The sequence below is a fragment of the Panicum virgatum genome, chromosome 8K, assembly GCF_016808335.1.
Source record: "Panicum virgatum strain AP13 chromosome 8K, P.virgatum_v5, whole genome shotgun sequence".
NCBI lineage: Eukaryota > Viridiplantae > Streptophyta > Magnoliopsida > Poales > Poaceae > Panicum > Panicum virgatum.
The window spans coordinates 9,846,692-9,868,771 of record NC_053143.1 but is presented as its reverse complement, the minus strand read 5'-3'; the positions used below and the strand labels follow the sequence as shown (position 1 = coordinate 9,868,771).

General features: G+C 46.8%; 2 long non-coding RNA genes and 1 pseudogene across 2 annotated transcripts; all 3 read right to left on the bottom strand.

Moving 5' to 3' along the window:
- Positions 1-529: 529 nt before the first annotated feature.
- On the bottom strand, positions 530-2,071 carry LOC120643870. The gene is made up of 2 exons (XR_005663233.1): positions 1,508-2,071; positions 530-1,386 (listed from the first exon to the last, which is right to left on the bottom strand). It is a non-coding gene; the product is annotated as an uncharacterized LOC120643870 (long non-coding RNA).
- Positions 2,072-2,503: 432 nt separating this feature from the next.
- LOC120643869 lies at positions 2,504-4,474 on the bottom strand. Its single transcript, XR_005663232.1, has 2 exons — positions 2,992-4,474; positions 2,504-2,914 (listed from the first exon to the last, which is right to left on the bottom strand). It is a non-coding gene; the product is annotated as an uncharacterized LOC120643869 (long non-coding RNA).
- Positions 4,475-7,322: 2,848 nt separating this feature from the next.
- LOC120645418 lies at positions 7,323-21,073 on the bottom strand (annotated as a pseudogene).
- Between the last annotated feature and the right edge of the window lie 1,007 nt (positions 21,074-22,080).

Below are 22,080 nucleotides of genomic sequence, written 5' to 3'. Positions count from 1 at the left end.
CAGGCCAGGAGAGAGAGAGAGGAGGGGAGGAGGAAGATATTACTGACATGTGGGCCCCTATGCCTTTTCTTACAAGATGGCCCCACCGGAAGGAGGGTGTCATCTGACTAGCGAAGGCGTAACATGGAATTTTACGTCAACCTTGAACGAAGACGTAAATGTTGAATTTTGAAAGCCATGTGTGCCTTGGGAAACTTTAGGCAATCTAGCCATACGGGAATAACAGGAGGCCTGGTTCATGCTGGAAAATAGAAAATCGCATGGGGCCATATTTCTTGTGGAGATGCTGAAAATGGCCAATTGATAGCTTTTAAAATTATTAAACGGTAATACAATTCCCTTTTTATATCGTTCTCTAATTTTTGTAATTGTCGGAATCTCATTTTTGGATTTTTTTTTGGCAAATCCTGCCCTTAAATTTTTCATAAATCTTTCTTTTGATTTGGATTTAAGAAGTTTCCCACTAAATGAGGGTCCTCATCTGTTCCAGCCAGCAAGACTAGGAACGCATTCACCATTCATAAGACTGTAAACATAAAAGTTAAGAATCATACAAACGTGTACTTCATTTACTAGAATAGTAGAATCATGCCCTGATCAAAAAATAAAATAGCGGGAGAGTAGAATCATGCCCTTCAATCATGACCGCAAAGACGTGCAATAGTATAACAGAATTGTGATTTCGGCCAAAAAAATTGTGTTTTTGGCAACCATACTTGCACTGGATCATTCTTGATGGACCGCTTCTGAATATGGAAATTCAAAGTCAAACCACTATGGGCAATCCGAGCAATCCAACAACTCGGTACTGATGCAGTGACGCTACTCTTCCGAACCCTCAACTTCCTTATATGAAAGAAAGTACTAGCATGTTTTTGATGTCTGCCTTCTTTGTGTTCCATATCCAAGGCGCATTGCATTGAAAACTGTCCAAAAAAAAAATCATTGACACAAAGGGTACGAATTTGACAGTACGTTTCTACTACAATTTAGTTTTGAAACCTAGATAAATCATTTAGCACATTCCATTCCATTTATCTGATCAAATTATTATAAACATAAACATATTACTGATTGAAATTTAAACTTTTGGCTGCACACACACAAAAAAAAAAGAGTAAAGTCTCCGCAAGTTTAACACCTGGGAGATGCCTCGCCCCAAGGACATCAAGCCAATCCAGAATCCACTCCTGAGACCCCGAGCAGAATAACAGAAACTCAATGCGAGCAAGCACAAGTTTATATTTTTAGATCAACACCGTGCTTAATTTGCAAACTAATTTTGTATGAGTAAATGTCGTATGCGGCTATGCCCCAATGGCCCCTGTGGTCGCTAGAACAATGCATGTTCAGTAACCACTGAACGGAACCACCAAAGCCAGCAACCTGAAGAAAGTGAAACCAACAAGATGTTTACTTGTTTAGGAGCCACCCAAAAAAAAAGAGATGTTTAGGAGTGACAATGTGTTGCACCGAGCCCCAAAAAAGAAGCTGCATAAAAGCATACCTCGTACGTAGACTCTGGGAATAGCGGCTAGCATCCAAGCCTTCAGCCAGCAAATTCATTCCCTCTTGTGGAAACAACAATCCTTCGCCAAAAGTTTTTCTCAGTTGATTCAACGATAACCTTTCTAATGTGTCCAATCTTCATAAGTTCTTCCTTCCATTCCTTTGCTTCAGGTTCCTTCCTAAGCATCTCTATAAACTCATCTGCAGTATCTATCAAATGTAATTCCTCAAGGGCTCTAAGGAACCTGACGCCATGAGAACACGCTTCAGTTTCGGACAGTAAGAAAGCTCTAGCTCAACAAGGTTTCCTAGTGCACCTTCAGCTATTTCAACTTGGTTCAGCTGTGGAGCCTCGGGGGTCGCTGCGGCCACGCAGGAGAGAGGAGAGGAAGCTAGTTTGGCCTGGGCCTGGGGCTACCTCCTGGGACGGGCTTGGTACTGCGCTTGCGAAGGAGGCGAGCGTCGCCTCCGAACTCGGAGTGGGGCGGAGGGAGGTGGTGGAGGAGGCGGCGAGACCCGATAGCAGCGCCGGCGGCCATGGAAATCGGCCAGAGCAGGGGAAAATGAGGGGACGGAGGAGGAAGAGAGATTGTCTTAAAAGCTGGCCCCACATGGAAGGGAGATTGTTTTTTTATGTGACCTTTGACTCGGCGTATTGTATACCTCTTTTACGTCAACCCTGAGAAAAGACGTAATTCCCCGAATTTGAAAATTCCCCAAGGAGAGAATGCAAATGGTGATTCTCAATGCCTTCACGGCTCCATGTTTCATATCCAAGACACATCACATTATTAAAAAAAAAGAATGCTACCAAAAAGAAGTCATATATTCCCGCTGCCAATTAAAATTTACAATGGCACGGCTTAAATGTGCGAATTTGATCATTGAGTTCTACTACATGAACAAAAATAAAGATTTACTTTTAGGCTAATTTAATTATACACAGACATTATAATCGAATTATCCTATCAAATTATTCATAAACATATTGCTGGTTGAAATCAAATCAAATTTCTTGATGCACACAACAAAAAGACTATCACCAAATACAAGTATCTTCAGCAAAATGCAAATGAAAGACTCCGCAAAGTTTATTACACACCTGGAGACATCAAGCCAATCCATTCCTACCACTGACTAAACAGAAACCCCGAAACCCAAAGCAAAAACACTCTGTTCTCTGCACCAGGCACAACCTTTTATGTTCAGAACAACGCCAAGAGCAAATGTCATGAATCCCATAAATCAGAACATTGTTTGCGCTTAAGTTGCAAACTAATTTGCTCACGTAAATGTCCTATGCGTCCTCGGTCAGTAGTTCAATGCATGTTCTTTGACTAATGACGACTGAAGTGAGCCAGAACCACCGAAGTAGCACAACAGAGGCAGCAGCAACCTGAAGAAACTGAAACCAATGAGACGTTTAGGGGCGATCATGTGTAGCCTCCGACCCAACAAAAAAGAAGCTGCATAAACGCATACCTTGTACATGGATCTCTTGGAGTAGCAGCTAGCATCCAAGCCTTGAGCCACTGAATTCATTGCCATTACTGGAAACAATTCCTTGCCTAAAGTTTTTCTCAGTTGATTGAACAATGACAATTTTAATGCGACTGATCTTCTTAAGTTCTTCCTTGCATTCATTTGCTTCGGGTTCCTGCCTAAGCATCTCTATAAACTCATCTGCAGTATCTAACAAATATAATTCATCAAGGGCCGTAAGGTACTCAATCCCATGAGGGAGGCGCTTCAATTCTGGGCACTGTAAAAACCGTAGCATAGCAAGACTTCCCAGCGCATCTTCAGCTATTTGGATCTGGTTGAGCTGCACAGCACCCAGTATTCTTAGTTTTGTCAGTCTAGGAAATGACTGTGCAGAGAAGCATAGCGTCTTTCCATCATAAGATTTACAAAGGGAAAGAAAGCATAAATTACTCAAAACCATGAGGCTTGAAAATGAGTTCTCATCAAGTTTGGAGAATACTAGTTCCAGATGAGTTAGGTTGTTAAGGTGCAACCAGGATGAGAGAATACGGGGCATCTTTTTATTTTCCAGCTGCCCTATCAATACGAGATCAGAAAGACTTTCTGGTAAGCAGAGTTCTTGCAATGGCAGTACTTCATTTTTATTTGACATATTAATTGCCAAACTGACCAGACTGCTCATGTTGAGAAGAGCGGCACGCAAGAATAACGCGTGCTCCCTTGTTACGTCGTCGACTCCAAAATGTCGTAACTCTGTCAAAGCTGCAACGTCAGATAGTCTCTGAGCTAGCTTTAACTTTTCCCAGAACATGGAGTCCTGTCAAGTTCCTTATGCCCCTAGGCACCTTAACTCCACCCTGACGGCTGAAATATCCTTCATTGATCTTTGTAGACGCATGTAAGTGCCTAAGCTTTCTTAGTTTTGCTACATTCTTTGGTAAAGATAGCAGACAAGTACGCACTATGTCAAGTACTTCTAAGTTCTGCAGTCTTCCGATGGCTGCTGGTAGCATCTCAATTCCAGTTTTCCGAAGACGCAAGAAACGCAGATTGAACAAGCTGAAGACCTCATTAGGCAGCATCTGGATTTTAGAGCCTTCGAGATCCAATGTGGACAACAATAATGAAGATGCAAGAATAGGTCTCAGGAACCCAATATCAACAGAACTCATACAAGTATAGATTTCACGGACATGTGTTGCACTGGATTGATCCAATGGAACAATATTGGTGCCCTGTATTGACAGTCTACATGTTCCACGTAGCGAAAATGTCCCATGGCCCTCATAAACTTTACCAAAGCATTCTTCCTCTGCTTTGTCAATGGCAAGATGGCGGATAACATCATGCATTCGGAAACATTCCACACGTCCAAACTCATTCTTCATCACAACTTGTAGTAGGCTTCGGTTTACAAGATCACTCAAATAGCCCTCTGCCACTTGTTCAAGTGTTTTGTTCTCCTTTTCCTTGATGAATCCAGTGCTCAATTGACCATTGCAAGTTGTAGTCCTCTGGAAACATTGCACAATGTAAGATGCAATTCTTTAATTCATATGGAAGATCCTCCAAGCTGACTTTCAGAATGGTATCAACACTCCGGATCGCATTATTAGCCGAGTGCAATTCTAACTCCTTGTACACAGTTTCCCACTCAGTGCATCGGCCATCTGGTGAACAAAACAATGCTGCAAGGCCCTGCAGGAGCAGAGACTAGCAAGTCAAGTCAGCGACTAATGCTTCGTTTCATCCCGTGTTGATTGTACTTGGGCAACTACTAGGAAGCAACATGGAGGGTGGAAAGAAGCAAGAAAAATAATTGAGAAAGCGCCACTAGTGTTTTTAGTTAGCAGCAGTTGTCGTAGCAGGTGTGTTGGCCGGCCCAACTTTGTATTATTCTTTCACTAGTCTATTGACCCGTGTGGGAATCTATTGACCTGTGCTCCCGCGTCAGCTAATTATAATCTCGTGAGGTATAAGTTTCAGAAATCCATAAATCAAATAGGACCCACTAATCCAGGAGCGGGTCAGAATTTGGAAGGTAGGTATTCAAAATTTCAAAGGGTGTAAAATTTTTTTAACAGCCAAAATTTCATAAATTACAATGATAATTTTCATAACAAAGATCGAATTTATCAGTAGTCACCTCACCTGCGCTCAGGCTTAACTTTGCTGCATGTTTATGCTTGCTCGATCATGCTCCAAGCGTGGTTTAGGACTTTGGTCCCGATTGGAGCCACCAATTAAAGGGTGACTTTTAGTGTGAGTTAGTGGCTCCAACCGGACTAAAGCTCCCCGTCGCCCCTGGCCGTTGGAACCGGGAATAAAATCTTCGTTGGCCCTGGGTCTAATCAGGGACGGATCTAGCGTGGGGGCTGGGGGTGCGCCAGCCCCCCTACGTGCTTGCACATCAAGGAAAAATAGGGGAGGAATGAGGGGAAGAAGAAGAGAAGAAAGAAGGAGAGGGGGGGCTGGAGGAGGAAGAAGGATGTCAGCCCCCCTGTCCATGAATCCTGGATCCGCCACTGGGTCTAATGGTCGCCGGGGCTGATGTGAAGGACCCAAGACTGTTTCTCCAGTAATGTTCCCCCTCGCTCATGTTCATCTGCGCAATGCTTTATCCATGGTGAAGCATAACATCACCAATTAAGCACCACAATCGTACCCAACCAAGCAGAACTTGACTAATCTTGCCGTCAGCATTGAACCTAAAACAGGACAGCGATGCGGCAACTGGCAGGAGAAGGAGAGACCTGCCTGGGCATCGGCGAGCTTCTCCCGGTATGCCTGGCGGGTGCGGGGTTGGTGGTGGTGCCTTTGTAGCCGCGGCACCTGTTCGTTGGAGAGCCACCGGAGGCCGGAGCGCCGGCTCGAGCGCGCCGACGGAGCCGACGAGGCGGCGCTAGTCGCGCTCCACCTAGGCGCTGAGGTAGGTCCTCCCATGACCCCGCCGCCTTGGCTGCGGCCGCGCGGGAGGGAGGGGAGGCGGCTAGTTTGGCCTGGGTCTGGGGCTAACTCCTGGGGCGAGCTTGGTGCTGCGCCTGCGGTGGAGGCGAGCGGCCGGGCTCGGAACGGGGAGAAGAGAGGTGGTGGAGGGGTCTAACTCCAAGAGTTTTTTTTTTTAAATTTCACTTTCTAAATTATTATTTGGAGAGCGTTTTGCATAAAAATTACTTTTTATATATATTTACTCTCTAATAATTTTTCTATATGCTGTGTGCACTCTAGAAAACTATTTTTATTATCTACCTTTGACTAGAGAGAAATGCGAAATGGATGATGTCTATATTTGGATAGCTGAGTATTTTTCTATAAAAATTTCTAATACTAACGATGAGAAAAGATAGTCTCTTGAGTTGCTCAGGAAGGGGCGTGTTTTTTTTTTTTTGAGCAATTGCATGTTTTGTCTTTGGGGGAATGGTTTAGAGACCGATCACTAAATTCTTCTACATGCTGGATGAATTTGACATGAATGTGTTCATGATTTTTCTTTTTGTTATAGGAAAAAGGACGCGCATTTTGGCACCAAAAATGCTACCAAAAATTTAAGTTGACACGGTCGAAGTGTACAAATTTGATCATTGATTTCTACTACAATGCATTTTTAAAACCAACTAAAATTACAATTCCATAGGAGTAGGAAAAGCCTTTGGTGCTAATTTATTTACATACAGTATTTATTTTATTTATCTGATCAATTATTTATAAACAAATTACTAGTTGAAATTCAAATCAAATTTCTTGATGCACACAACAAAAGACATCACCAAATACAAGTACTCCCTCCATCAAAATTTATGTCGTTTGCATAGAAAAAGTTGCATCTATATTTGTAAAAACAACCTAAAATTTGGGACAGATGGAGTATTTATTAAGCAAAACAAAAGGAAAAGACCTGGAGATGCTTCACCCATGGACATAAAGCCAATCCATTCCGACCACTAACTAATCGGGAACCCAAAGCGAAGCACTCTCTGTTCTCTGCAGCACAACTTTTTATGTTTACATGAACGCCAAGAGCAAATGACGTGGATTACATAAATCAGAACATTGTTTGTGCTTAATTTGCAAACTACTTTTCTTAAGTAAACGTCCTATGCCTCCTTGGTCGGTAGCTCAATGCATGTTCCTTGACCGCTGAACTGAACAACCAAAGCAGTGCAACAGAGGCATGCCGCAGGAACCTGAAGAAAATGAAACCAACGAGATGTTTAGGAGTGATAATGTGTTGCATGCCGCCGGCCGAACCCAACAAAAAAAGAAGCTGCATAAACGCGTACCTTGTACGTTGACTTAGCAGCTAGCATACAAGCCTTCAGACAGCTCATTCATTCCCTTTTTCTGGAAATAATTCTTCGCCCAAAGTTTTTCTCAGTTGACACAATGATAACCCTTCTAATGTGGCCAATCTTCATAAGTTCTTGCTTGCATTCAGCAGTTTCATGTTCCTGCCTAAGCATCTCTATAAACTCATCTGCAGTATTTTTCAAATAAATATCATCAAGGGCCCTGAGGTGCTCAATGCCATGAGGGAGGCGCTTCATTTCTGGGCACTCTGAAAACTTTAGGGTAACAAGGCTTCCCAGTGCATCTTCTTCTATTTCAACTTGGTTGAGGTGCGGAGCATCCAATATTTTTAGGAATCTCAGTCTTGGAAATGACTGCCTAGAGAAGCACAGCGTCCTTCCATCATAAGCCTTAATAAGGGTAAGGAAGCGTAAATTCTGCAACACCATGAGGTTAGGAAATGATTTTCCATCAAGCTTGGAGAACGTAAGATGCAGATCGGTGAGGTTGTTGGGATGCAACCAGGATGAGAGAATATGAGGCATCCGTTCCTTTTCCAGCTGCCCAGTCAGAGCAAGTTTAGAAAGAGTTTCTGGTAAACAGAGTTCTTCCAATGGCAAAACTTCATTTTCGTTTGACGTTTTAATTTGAGGGACCGAAACTAGCGATCAGAGGGGGTGAATGGGAGCCGATCAAAATTTCTCTCGAAATCGATCCGTCGGCCTATATCCCAGAAATCACCTCAAGCCCTCACACCTAGGAAATGAGAGAATAGCTATGAACTAGCTATCTCTGAGCAACAACGCCCTAGGGAATTACACGGAAGCAAAACGAGTCGAAACGAAGAACTGGACTGCAGAGACCGGTTAGACCGGTGGAAGGGACTGGTCAGACCGGTCGCTTCCAAAAAGCTCGGGAACAAGACTTCAAAAGTTGAATCTCGAGCAAACGAAGTTCAAATCCAACGAAACTTGGAGGATACCTTCACAACTGTCCCGTGAACATATCCCCAAGAGATCTTTCCCAAAAGATTAACAGATCGTGAGAAATCAAGGGAAGATCAAAGAGGATTGGAGTTTTCTCAATAACTCAAAATCTCCAATTCGTGAGAACTCGCGATTCTAGAGGTTTTGGCACTAGGCTAGATAGATCAGAATCGTCACAACGAGTTCGGCAAAACACGAATCCACGGGCTTGATTCCTCTAAACACGAAACATCCCAAAAGAGGAGAAATCAAGTCCAAAACGCAAAAGAGGAAGGGGAGGACGAATACTCAGTACACAAGGGTGAATCAGGTTTCATTCATAAATCTTAGAGGAATTCACCTATACAAGGCTAGAGCCATCCGCCCATCATCCTACCCACTAATTTGAGAGATTAGTTAAACCCTAACCCTCGTTTGTGTTGGAGTCATTGGCCCTAACCTGGAGCAGGGGAAGGGAAAAGGAAAAATGAAAAGGGTTCGAAAAGACTCAAAAGACTCAACCAGCCACGGGCTGGTGGGGGTATTTATACCCACCGAGACCGGTCAGACCGGTTTCATGGACCGGTCAGACTGGTTGGTTAGACCAGTCAGACCGGTGCCAGGGACCGGTCAGACCGGTTGGTCTGCAGCATCCCCCTGTACACGATCTCATCTGACGGCTGAGGTTCTTTCTTCGAAACGAAGTCTTCTCCGCGATGCCGCCATATTGATGAAGATCTGGTCCACGGTTTTTGAAGGTCCGTGAAACCCGGGTAGATGGCCGGTTTTGAGAAAACCGCCAAACTCCACGCGCGGGAAGATTCCCGCCTCCACGTCGTGGCCCTAGACGCCGTTCCCGCCTCGGCCTTTTGACGGCCCTAGACGCCGCCCGACGCCCGTCACCTCCTCGCCTGCAGCGAAGCCCTAGACGCCGTCGACGCCCGTCGCCTCCGCCAGTCCCGAGATCGACGCCCGTGCCTCCACGACTTGGCGTCTTCAACCGCCGTCCGCCAGCTTGGTTTTGTGGCGCAATACAAGAAACCCGCCTTCCGTCGCCGCTTGCACCCTCAATCTAGGAGTGGACGCCACAGCTGTTGCCCGGTCTGAGCTCCGATCCCGGCTGCTCTTCACCACCATCCCCCGCACGGTCCATCGGCCACAGCACCTCCACGGCAGCTCTCTGTCGACACTTGACGCCCGTGTACCTGCAATCCAAAGACTAAGCGCATGATCACACCGCACGGTTGACAATTCACTCATCACAGGCAGGATAGAGTACTCAACATTGATCAATCTCTCCCTTGATGAGTGCATTGTCAACACACCACCTGAAATTAGAGAAGTGATAAAATAGAAGCAAGAAAGTGAGGAACTCAAGCAAGTGACAAAAAGCTCAGAAAGTCAAGAATAGTCACTTACTCAAGCACAGATCGATTCCCTAAGACAAGGGCAACGGCTCGACGCAATCGATCAAAAGCCAAAACATGACTCCTCAAAGACAGAGGTAACGCTCGATGCAGTCATGCTGGAAGTGGAGGGAAAACGAGAAAAACCATGAGCCAGAAACAAAGCAGACACTCCCCAAGCAAAGTTTTTCCCTCTCACAAGTGCAACTTTCACAAAATGATGCACTCTCAAAGCCCTGTGCACAACAAGTTCAAAAATCAAACACCCCCTTGTTCGATCACTTCTCTCCCCAAAAACTTCTCCCCCTTGTTGGCACATGCACACATCAAGCTCAAATAGACCTAAAGCTCCCCCTGTAGCTGAGACTCCCCCTGAACAGATGCTATGCAATGAATGCAATGCAGGAGGTGTAAGTGAAAGCATTCAGGGACACAAGGATATGAGCAACATCTAGTCACAAGCACGTGTGCATCCATAAACAAGACCTGCATCTAGCTCAACAGGGTATATCAAATCAATCCAGAGCAAGGCAAGTTTAGTTTAGGAGAAATAAAAGCATCACCCATGATCTAGCACTAACAAGTAGGGAATGGAAAGCAGTGCTAATCATACACATACAGGTGAGCCAAACCAGTCAAAACATGTTGCAAACATTCATTTTTCAATCAAATTATATCAAGCAATTCTTAATGGCAGGGGTTGAAAGCTTGTCATGCTTTACTTAGCAGCGAGGCCAAGCCTATGCCAAAGACAATCAGAAGCTTAAGACACTCGTTTCAGTCATGCACAGCCTTGCCCGGGTTCTCACAAGTGCAAAGTGAGCCATCCCGAAAACTCGATCAGTGCGACAAGCAATCCCACCTGGATCTTTTGAATCCATTTCAAGAACAGTTCAAGCAATTTTATCAAAATTTAGATCATTTCAAGTATGAATTGCTGAACGAAAGGCTACACTAGCATGAATAAGATAGCAAAGCATATCAACACGCCCTAACATGCTAGTAGCCAAGACAGGGTGATCATGTTTTCATATTTTCAAATCAAAATAGCTTAACTCAGATGATGTCATATACACAGTGGAGCAAGCTATACATGATCAAATTTATCAACTCACACTAGCAGGCACTAGAAGATCATAGCAATGTATACAAGAATGCTAGTGCAAGTGAGGCAATGTAAAATGCAAACACGTACAATGCATATGCACAATGCAACTACCAAACCTTGAAAACGAAGAGAAGCAAATAAAACCTACAAAGCTAACCAAAGAAAAGTCAGCGATCAAAAGGGGTAACAAACCCCAAGCTCCCCTCGCAAGCGAGCAAAGGTGTCCTGCTCAAGCGGTTTGGTTAGGATATCTGCGGTTTGCCTCTCTGAAGGGACATGGATCAAGTCTATGTGGCCTCTCTCATGATTGTCTCACAGGAAATGGAACCAGATATCTATGTGTTTGGTTCTGGAGTGTAGGATAGGGTTCTTTGCAATGCTAATAGCGGACATATTGTCTACAAAGATGGGAACCCTACCAAAACTCAATCCATAATCCTGCAAGGTTTGTTTCATCCAAAGTATCTGGGAGCAGCAGCTAGCAGCGGCAACATACTCAGCTTCTGTGGAAGAAAGCGCTACGCTAGCCTGCTTGCGAGAGGACCAAGACACCAAAGATGTACGGAGAAATTGACAAGTGCCGGATGTCGACTTGCGATCCAACCGACACCCACCGAAATCGGCATCAGAAAAGCCCACCAAAACAAGGGAAGAATCCTCATAGTACCAAAGACCAAATTCAGGGGTGAATTTCAGATACCTGAAGATGCGTTTCACCACCTGCCTGTGGGAGGTGCGCGGAGAAGTCTGGTACCGCGCACAGAGGCAGACGCCGAATGAAATGTCCGGCCGCGTCGCCGTCAGGTACAGGAGGGAGCCGATCATGCTCCTATACTCCTTCTGGTCCACCGCCTCGCCATCCAAGTCCTCATCAAGCGCCGTCGATGTGCTGATTGGAGTCAACTGAGGAGACAAGTCACTCATGTCGAACTTCCGCAGCAAGTCTCTGGTGTACTTGGCTTGATGGACGAACGTGCCCTGGGAAGTTTGCTTGATCTACAGCCCAAGGAAGAACTGTAGCTCACCCATCATACTCATCTCGAACTCCCGGGACATCTGCTCAGAAAACTTGGAGACAAGAGCGTGAGAAGAGCCACCAAAGATAATATCATCCACGTATATCTGAACCAATAGAAAATCAATGCCAGACCGCATGAGGAACAAAGTTTTATCCACACATCCCATTTTAAAGCCCTGAGCCAGAAAAAAAAGTTTTCAGTCTATCATACAAGCTCTAGGCGCCTGTTTCAAACCGTAAAGAGCTTTTTGAAGTTTATAAACACGGTTTGGAAACTTGGGATTTTCGAAACCAGGGGGTTGTTTCACATAAACCTCTTCTTCGATAAAACCTTTTAAGAAGGCAGATTTCACGTCCATTTGGAAAACTTTAAAACCCTTGGAAGCAGCAAATGCAAGAAAGATTCGAATAGCTTCCAAACGAGCAACAGGGGCAAAAGTCTCCTCAAAATCAATACCCTCTTTTTGGCAAAACCCCTGGGCAACAAGACGAGCCTTGTTTCGAACAACTAACCATCCTCACCCTGCTTGTTTTTGAAAACCCACTTCGTTCCGATGGGATTACAAGCAGGTGGAGGCTCGACTAAAACCCAAACTTGGTTTCTTTCAAAATTTTCAAGTTCCACATGCATGGCATTGATCCAATTAGAATCAGAAAGAGCGTGTCCAATATCCTTCGGCTCAAAAGAGGAAACAAATGCTGAATGAGCAAAACCAGCGATACTTGTTACCTGGGACCTGGTGACTCGCTCGTTGAGATCACCTAAAATTTGTTGAGGTGGATGATGACGCTGAATGTGTCGAGGTGCTTCCGCGTCGAAGTCGCCTCCTCCTTAACCAAATATGGTGTCTCATCAGGTGCAACTGGTGAAGCCTGAGTCACCTGCTCGATCGGCCCACGGGAAGTAGACATAGTAGGGTCGGGGCCGTCATCATCGTCCGAGCTCGTGGCGGAGCAACTAGGTCCACAACACGCGTGGTAGGCTCAGCGTCGCCCTCCGCAGCTTCTTCCTCCTCATCTTCAAAGATGGAGGTGCTGAGCTCATCATCTCCTGCAACTTCAAAGACAGAAGAATTGCACGGTGCAGTCTCGTCGAAAGTGACCTCACAAGTCTCTTTGACGATGTTAGTATCAATAATCAGCACACGGTAAGCTCTGGAGTGAGAAGCATAACCGAGAAAAATGCCGTCAGACGAGCGAGGCTCAAACTTATCAAGATTTCCTTCTTTCAGCACAAAGCACCGGCAACCGAAAACTCTGAGATGGTCAACACGGGGCTGGCGTCCAAGTCGCAACTCATAAGAAGTCTTGTGCATGAAAGCACGCAAGAAAATGCGGTTGGACACATAACATGCGGTGTTAACCGCCTCAGCCCAGTATTTGCGAGGAGTCCTATGCTCATCGAGCATCGTCCATGGCATCTCAACCAGCATCCGATTCTTCCGCTCTACAACTCCATTCTGCTGTGAAGTGTAGGGAGAAGAATACTGGTGTTCAAGCCCTTGATCACTGCAAAAGGCGTCAAAACGAGCGTTTTTGAATTCTGTGCCATTATCACTGCGAATCGCTCGCATGGCCTGGGGTAGCTCGTTTTTCAACCTCAAGATCAAGTCTCGAACAAACTCGAAAGCCTCATCCTTGGTTCTCATGAAAAAGACCCAAGAATAGCGAAAAAAATCGTCCATGATCACAAGAACGTACCACTTCCCACTAACTGACATCCCCCGAGAAGGACCTACTGTGTCCATGTGTAGCAACTCTCCAGGGTGAGCGGTCATCATCTGATTAACAGGCGGATGAGAAGCGGCAATCATCTTCCCGTGGCGACATGGATGGCAAACAAGGTCCTTTTCAAACTTCAATTTGGGCAATCCTCGGATCAGGCCAAATGAGCTCAGTCTCGACAACAGATCAAAGCTCAAATATCCAAGTCTCCTATGCCACTTCCACAGATCAGAAGAAGTACCAGCCAACAAGCAACGAGAAGGGCCAAGACGAGTTCCAGAAAAGTCAACCAAGAAAACCCGATCGCGAGGTGTAATCCGGCAAACCAAATCTCCTCTGGAATCCAAAACACGCGAACAACCCTCTTTGAAGCGAACCTCAAACCCCTCATCAAGAAGTTGCGAAACAGAAAGCAAATTAAAGCCAAGATTCGAAACCAAAACAACTTCTCTCAGGGTAAAGCGATCAGAAACTCGACAAACGCCAAGTCCACGTACCTTTCCTCTTCCATTATCTCCGAACAAAAAGTACTCCTTTGAGCGCATCGGAGTGAGGCTGGAGAACCATTTGTCATTTCCGGTCATGTGGCGCGAACAACCGGTGTCCATGATCCACCTGTTCTCCAAGCCTCCAACCTGCACATCAGTAGTGAGACAAAGGGTGAGCAAATGTCTCAACACTGGGGGTTAGCAATGTGAGAAGCAAACCAGTGTCGAGCCATTTGCTCTACAGAAGGGTTAGCAAAACCAGGCAAAGCGTATCCCCCGTCCCGTCTACGGCGTGACTGACGAACACCACCACGAGGAAAACATGTTGCCTCGAAACCTCCTCCAAAGCCTCAATCCCGTGGTCCATAGCCGTACTAAAAACGACCAGGAGCACGACCGGCAAAGCGACCACCCGCTGGAGCACGGTAACCACCACCGTCTCCCTGACCTCCACCTACACGGCGCGCCCTAGCAACTTGCCTACCATCACGCCGAGGAGGACCATGCACCCAAGCAGAGTACATGTACGAGTTCCATCTCTCCTGCTCACGCCTCACAGCCCGCTTCCTCCTGAATTAAAATTCCTCCAAGTGACCTTCTTTGTCACAGTACTCGCAGTGGTACCTCACCTCTCTCTTGGGAGGTGGAGGCCTAGCCTGCAGACGGGGAGGAGCAGCCCTCTTCTTCTGGGCAACTTGAGCTGCGGCAGCAGGGTGCGTGTCGAGGGGATTCCTCAGCTCATTGGGCTTTGGAACCCAAACCTGCTTCTGTGGAGGTGCTTTTGATGGTTCTTTCAGCACACCATCCACGGGGTCAACAAGCGAAGGCTGCGTGCTCGAACTAGCAGTGTTTAGAGTACTATGAACTCTAGCAGCCTTGCCGATCTTACCATACAACCTGTCAAAGTCTGATTTCGTGTAGGTGTAACCGACCCCAAAACCATCACCACGCTAGAATTGCTTAATCATCATGCCCAACTGCGTCTCACTAGCAGAAACCCAACTAAGAATCGCCCTAAGATAGGTATTCTCATTCTCCAAGTTGGCTTTCTCTATCGCAAGATTATCCAAATCAGAGATCAAAACAGGGCAAACAGAGCAGTCAATAGGTGGGCTAGACTCCACGACCTTAGTCTTCCCTAAAGACTTAACCAAGGCGTTCTTCTCATCTAGCTCCGACCTAAGCGTGGGACAAAGCTTACAGGCACCAAGCAGAACATGCCTAGATCTAAGCTCCTCTAGTTCACAAACAACAGTAGCAAACTTTGACTGTAAAGAAGCTAGATCAGCCTTAAAGATAGGACACTCATCATATTCAAGCACATCACTAATGATGGGAGCGTCCTTAACCAGTTCAAGTTCATGCTTGGCCTTAGCGAGCTCATGTGACACGTCAGCCAGCGAAGTCTTAGCAACATCTAAGTTCGCAACGTTCTCATCATGCTTGGCACAGAGAGCAACAAGATCGTTCATGTGAGATATGCAGCCAGTGCACTCATCCTCACCATATTTCTCCCTAGCACAAGCCAGCTCAGCCCTAAGCTTTCTACGCTCTCTAGCTGCTTCCTTAAGCAGTCTCTTCTGGTTGTCGAGAGCGGCGTACAACTCCCTAACCTCCGTATCAAGCAGGTCGATTGTGGAGTTTACCTCTGAATCGCTCTCGGATCCAGGAGAAGAGTCGATGTGCGTCGGTGTAGCATGTCCACCCGAAGACGCACGAGCACCACCGGCTTCGCCCGCCATGGGGCATAAACCCTTGCGCCGACCGGCCGCCAAGCACAGGCCGATGAAGCCGGTGGCTTCCTTGTCCTGCTTCTTCTTCTTCTTGTCATCATCGTCATCATCGGAGGTCAGTGAAGAAGAGCGGTCGGTGTCGGAGCTCTTGTCGAGGTCGCTGAGCTGTGCCAGGAAGGCCTTCTCCCGCTTCTTGGCCTTGTACTGGAAGCGCTTCTTGAGCGACTCCTTGTCGAAGCGTCCTCCCCAGTCACGACTGCGGTGCTTGTGGCGCCGACACTCCTTGTTGGAGCCTCCCTCGTCGCGGTCGCGGTGGCGGTAGTAGTCGAAGTGGTTGTTCTGGCCACCGCCGGACTTCTTGAGGCAATCGGCGATGAAGTGGTTCAAATCGCCGCAGTTGTAACACCCGGGGTTCTTCTTTCTCTGCTTGTTGTGGTAGACGCACTGAAACTTACTGATAAGGAGGCACAAGTCGTCGTCGCCCAGCGTCTCCAGCTGCTCATATGTAACAGAAGGCAAAGAGGCAAGAGAAAAGCCAAGAGCAGAGTTAGCGTTAGAGCTCGACACACCTGGGCCAGTCATAAGAGCGATGCTCTTGGAAGGAGGGGCACCATTGAGCTTGGCTCGTGTCTGGATATCCACCTCCGTGGCCTTGAGCTTGCTGAAAAGCTCGTTCACGGTCAGAGTCTCATAGCCAGCAGACTCAATGCTCGTGTTCACCTTGAGATCCCACATAGAGCGGTCAAGTGCATAAAGCAGCTTGAGGACCTTCTCATGCTCTGTGTACTCAAGGGCATTAGTAGATCTGTTCGCATTGACTTTGTTCACAATCGATTGAAACCGACTGAATATATCGCCAATGCTCTCACCCGGCCCCTGTGTGAAGTTCTCATATTCACGCCGGTGAGTCTCAAACAGTCTAGCCTTCACCTGAGGTGTACCATCGTGGTAGTTCTCAAGGCACGTCCAAACTTTGTGGGCTTTCTGAAAACCCTGGACGCGTAAGAACTCCGCTCGAGAAACGCCAGCGAACAAGGCATTGACAGCCTTGGCGTTGGCCTCGTGCTCGGACACCTGAAGAGGTGAGGTCCAAATGGCAAGTACTTCGTAAGCCTGGTTCTTGGTAATATCCCAGACCTCGGCTCCCATGCTCTGCAGGAAGGCTCTCATGCGAACCTTCCAGTAAACATAATCCTCGCCGGAAAACACCGGGATCTTCCTAAGACTCGCCATGATCGCCAAGTGGTTTTCGAACCGGTTAAGGTACTGAAAACCTCAACCAAGCTCTGATACCAATTGAGGGACCGAAACTGGTGACCAGAGGGTGGGTGAATGGGAGCCGATCAAAATTTCTCTCGAAATCGATCCGTCGGCCTATATCCCAGAAATCATCTCAAGCCCTCACACCTAGGAAATGAGAGAATAACTATGGACTAACTATCTCAGAGCAACAACGCCCTAGGGAACTACGTGGAAGCAAAACAAGTCGAAACACAGAACTGGACTGCAGAGACCGGTCAGACCGGTGGAAGGGACCGGTCAGACCGGTCGCTTCCAGAAATCTCGGGAACAAGACTTCAAAAGTTGAATCTCGAGCAAACGAAGTCCAAATCCAATGAAACTTGGAGGATACCTTCACAACTGTCTCGTGAACATATCCCCAAGAGATCTTTCCCAAAAGATTAACAGATCGTGAGAAATCAAGAGAAGATCAAAGAGGATTGGGGTTTTCTCAATAACTCAAAATCTCCAATTCGTGAGAACTCGCGATTCTAGAGGTTTTGGCACTAGGCTAGATAGATCAGAATCATCACAACGAGTTCGGCAAAACACGAATCCACGGGCTTGATTCCTCTAAACACGAAACATCCCAAAAGGGGAGAAATCAAGTCCCAAACGCAAAAGAGGAAGGGGAGGATGAATACTCAGTACACAAGGGTGAATCTTAACCAGATTTCATTCATAAATCTCAGAGGAATTCACCTATACAAGGCTAGAGCCATCCGCCCATCATACTACCCACTAATTTGAGAGATTAGCTAAACCCTAAACCTCATTTGTGTTGGAGCCCTTGGCCCTAAACTGGAGCAGGGGAAAGGAAAAGGAAAAACGAAAAGGATTCGAAAAGACTCAAAAGACTCAACCAGCCATGGGCTGGTGGGGGTATTTATACCCGCCGAGACCGGTCAGACCGGTTCCATGGACCGGTCAGACCGGTTGGTTAAACCGGTCAGACCGGTGCCAGGGACCGGTCAGACCGGTTGGTCTGCAGCATCCCCCTGTACACGATCTCATCTGACGTCTGAGGTTCTTTCTTCGAAAAGAAGTCTTCTCCGCGATGCCGCCATCTTGATGAAGATCTGGTCTACGGTTTTGGAAGGTCCGTGAAACCCGGGTAGATGGCCGGTTTTGAGAAAACTGCCAAACTCCGCGCGCGGGAAGATTCCCGCCTCCACGCCGTGGCCCTAGACGCCGTTCCCGCCTCGGCCTTCTGACGGCCCTAGACGCCGCCCGACGCCCGTCACCTCCTCGCCTGCAGTGAAGCCCTAGACGCCGTCGACGCCCGTCGCCTCCGCCAGTTCCGAGACCGACGCCCGTGCCTCCACGACTTGGCGTCTTCAACCGCCGTCCGCCTGCTTGGTTTTGTGGCGCAAACCAAGAAACCCGCTTTCCGTCGCCGCTTGCGCCCTCGATCCAGGAGTGGACGCCACAGCTGCCGCCCGGCCTGAGCTCCGGTCTCGGCTGCCCTTCACCGCCGTCCACCGCACGGTCCATCGGCCACAGCACCTCCACGACAGCTCTCCGTCGACACTTGACGCCTGTGTACCTGCAATCCAAAGACCAAGCGCACGATCACACCGCACGATTCACAATTCAATCATCACAAGCAGGATAGAGTACTCAACATTCCTCATAATTACCAGATTGACAAGATTCTTTATGTTCAGGAGAGCATTACGCAAGCTTAACGAGTGCTCAGTTGTTAAATCGTCGACTCCTAATTTTCGTAACTCGGTCAAAGCTGCAATGTCATGTAGAGTCTCTGAGCTAGCTTTAACATTCTGCAGAACATGCAGTCCTGTCAAGTTCCTTTGCCCCCAGGCACCTTAACTCCACGCCGACGGATTATACATCCTTCAGTGACCTCTACAGTCGCATATAGGTACCTAAGCTTGTTTAGTTTTGCTACATCCTTTGGTAAAGATAGCAAACTAGTATGCGCTGCGTCTAGTATTTCTAAGTTTTGTAATCTCCCAATGGCCTCTGGTAGAATCTCAATTCTAGTATCCCGAAGACCCAAGAAACGCAGATTAAACAAGCTGAAGACCTCATTAGGCAGCACCTTGATTTCAGTACCTTGGAGATCCAATGTTGACAGTAAAATCGAAGATGTAAGGATAGGCTTCAATGAACCAATATCAACAGAACTCATAAAAACATATACTGCACGGAGATGTCGAGCACCAGATTGATTTGGCAGTGCAATATCGGTGCTCTGTATTGACAGTCTTCGTGTTCCATGTACCTCAAGTGTCCCATGGTCCTCGTAGACTATACCGAAGCGTTCTTTCGTGGCTTTTTCAATGGCAAGATGGCGGATAACATCATGCATTCGGCAATGTTTCACTCGCCCAGACTCATTCTTCCTCACAACTTGTAGTAGGCTTCGGTTTACAAGATCAATCAGGTATCCCTCTACCACTTGTTCTAGTGTTTCATTGTCCTTTTTCTTGATGAATCCAGAAGTAATCCAGTGCCTAATTAAACTCCTCCTCGTCATTACATAGTCCTCTGGAAATATTGCACAATGTAAGAAGCAATTCTTCAATTCATATGGAAGATCCTCCAAGCTGAATTTCAGAATGTTGTCAATATTCTGGATCCCATTCTTAGACGAGTGCCATTCTAGCTCCTTGTACACAGTTTCCCATCTAAGGTATGTTGGGGGCCTGGAAGACAGCACACGGCCTATGCATGCAATGGCAATAGGCAACCCTTCGCACTTTTGTAAGAACTTTACTGCTAATTCTAGCAACTCTGGTGGGCACCTTTTGTCATCATTGTTCCGGAAAGCTACTTTGCAGAATAACTTCCAAGACTGATTTTCTCCTAGTGGTTCCAGCTCAATTGTGCAGTTACCAGTTGCCAATGTTGCAACCTCAAATGTTGCAGTTACCAGTTGCCAATGTTGCAACCTCAAAATTTCTAGATGCGAGGACAAATCGGCTGATACAAGTAGTTGGAAAGATTTCCATGATATTATTAATGCACAGGTCTTGTTCCCAAACATCATCCAAAACCAAGATAAACCTTTTACCTTCAAGATGGTTACGGATGACATCAACTACTCTTCTCATATCCATATTGCTGGAATCGATTGAGATGCTGAACTCTCTAGCAATCTTCTTTACCAAATCCTCGACTTGGTAATTCTTGGACACAGTTACCCATGCAGCAACGTCAAACTCCACTTTCACAATCTTATAGACATGATCAACTAAAGTAGTTTTTACCTATGCCACCCATCCCCCAAACTCTGGTGATTTTGGTCTTCCTTTCTTCCAAATCATCAACTAGCCACCCCTTGAGCTTGGTTGCATTACCTTCAATACCCACTAGATCCTCCTCCCTTGCAAAACATGAAGTTTGATTGGTGGATCTGAAATGATGGTCACTACTGCTCCCAGTGTATATCTGCATTCCTGGGATGACAAAACGGTCCCTCCTCTTTGTAGTGTCTTCAAGCTCGGCATTGATATCACGGAGCTGGAGTGCTAGGCGGCGCCAAACCTTGACATGCTTAATCCTCTTCTTGGTCTTGGCTGCAAATCCTCCATGCTTGTTATCCTCAAGCTTGTACATAAACTCATCGACAACATCCTCGATCCGGAAAGATAGTTCCCGGATCTTGTTGATGAAGATACCAGTAGTCTCGTCAGTGTCCTTGAACTTCTCAGAGTCACGCAGGTAGGCCTTCATGCTCTGCAGCTCTACCTCGGCTTTAGGGATCTCAACAAAGAGACCCTTGAGGGCAGAAGCTTCCTTGCACAAAAGGGATGCGCCATAGGTTGCTGCCTCGTTTGCCAATGCTGTGACCAGCTTGCCGATCAGAACTCCCACAACAGCCTCTGCCATGATGGCTGTGTGGAATTACCGGAGAGCTCAGCGTTACAAGTGTATGTGAAAAATCTGATCACAAATTTGACAAGTCAACTCTAGCTAGCTTTCAGGTCAACGCTTCGAAATGCAGGAAGAACAAGCAGGCGTTGCCGTCCCGGCTTTGTTGATGTCTAGATCAAGTTCGATGGAGTGGGAGGAATTGCATCCGGTGAGCAAAACAATGCTGCAAGGCCCTGCAGAGCAGAGACTAGCGAGTCAGCGACCAATGCTTCGTTTCGTCGCTTGCTGATTGTACTTGGGCAACTACTAGGAAGCAACAGTAATGTTTTCAATTAGCAGGTGAGTAGAATAAGCCAACTTGAAGGACCGAAGCTGGCGACCAGAGGGGAGGTGAATGGGAGCCGATCAAAATTTCTTCCGAAATTCAAACCGTCGGCCTATATCCCGAAAATCACCCAAGCCCTCAAGCGTTCTGGCCAAAGTTTGGAATAGCTATGGAAAAGCTAAACCAACACAAAAGGCCTCGAACGAGCGAGCGAAACCACGAAGCAAATCGGAAGCGAATCGGGAAAACAGCTGATCTGAACAGCCAGGACCGGTCTGACCGGTGCACTGGACCGGTCTGACCGATCGGGGCTATGCAAAAGCGAGCAGACCAGTCTGACCAGTCTTGCCTACCGGTCTGACCGGTGGCACCTAGAAAACCCCCGAAAACTTAGATTCAAACGGTGAATCTCGATCAAACGACCATGAAAATTGATGAAACTTGGGGGATAGCTTCGCCCCTACCCCGTGAACATATCCCTAAAAGATCTCGTCCTAAAGATCAACGAATCTTGAGAATTATGGAGGAGATCAAAAGGGATGGGGTTTTCTCTAGAACTCAAGAAATCGAATCCGAACGAACTAGTGATTCCAGAAGGTTTAGAACAGGGCTAGAAGCACAGGAATCACATCAAGGAACTCGTGGAACCATCGCAATCGTGAGCACCAAAAGCGAAACCGAAATTCAACACAACCGGGCACAAAAACCAGAGAATTGAGTTGATTCAAAAGCCCAGAGGGCACAAGAAGGATAGGGCCTCCTTTCCCAATCAAATCCCTTACAAGGTTTCAACAATCCATGGACAAAATCAACTCAAACGAGAGGAACAGGGGGAGGGAGACGCAGGGGCGCTGGCCTGGGGAAACAGAGAATTCACGGACACAATACAAAAGCCGCACTTGACCTAACA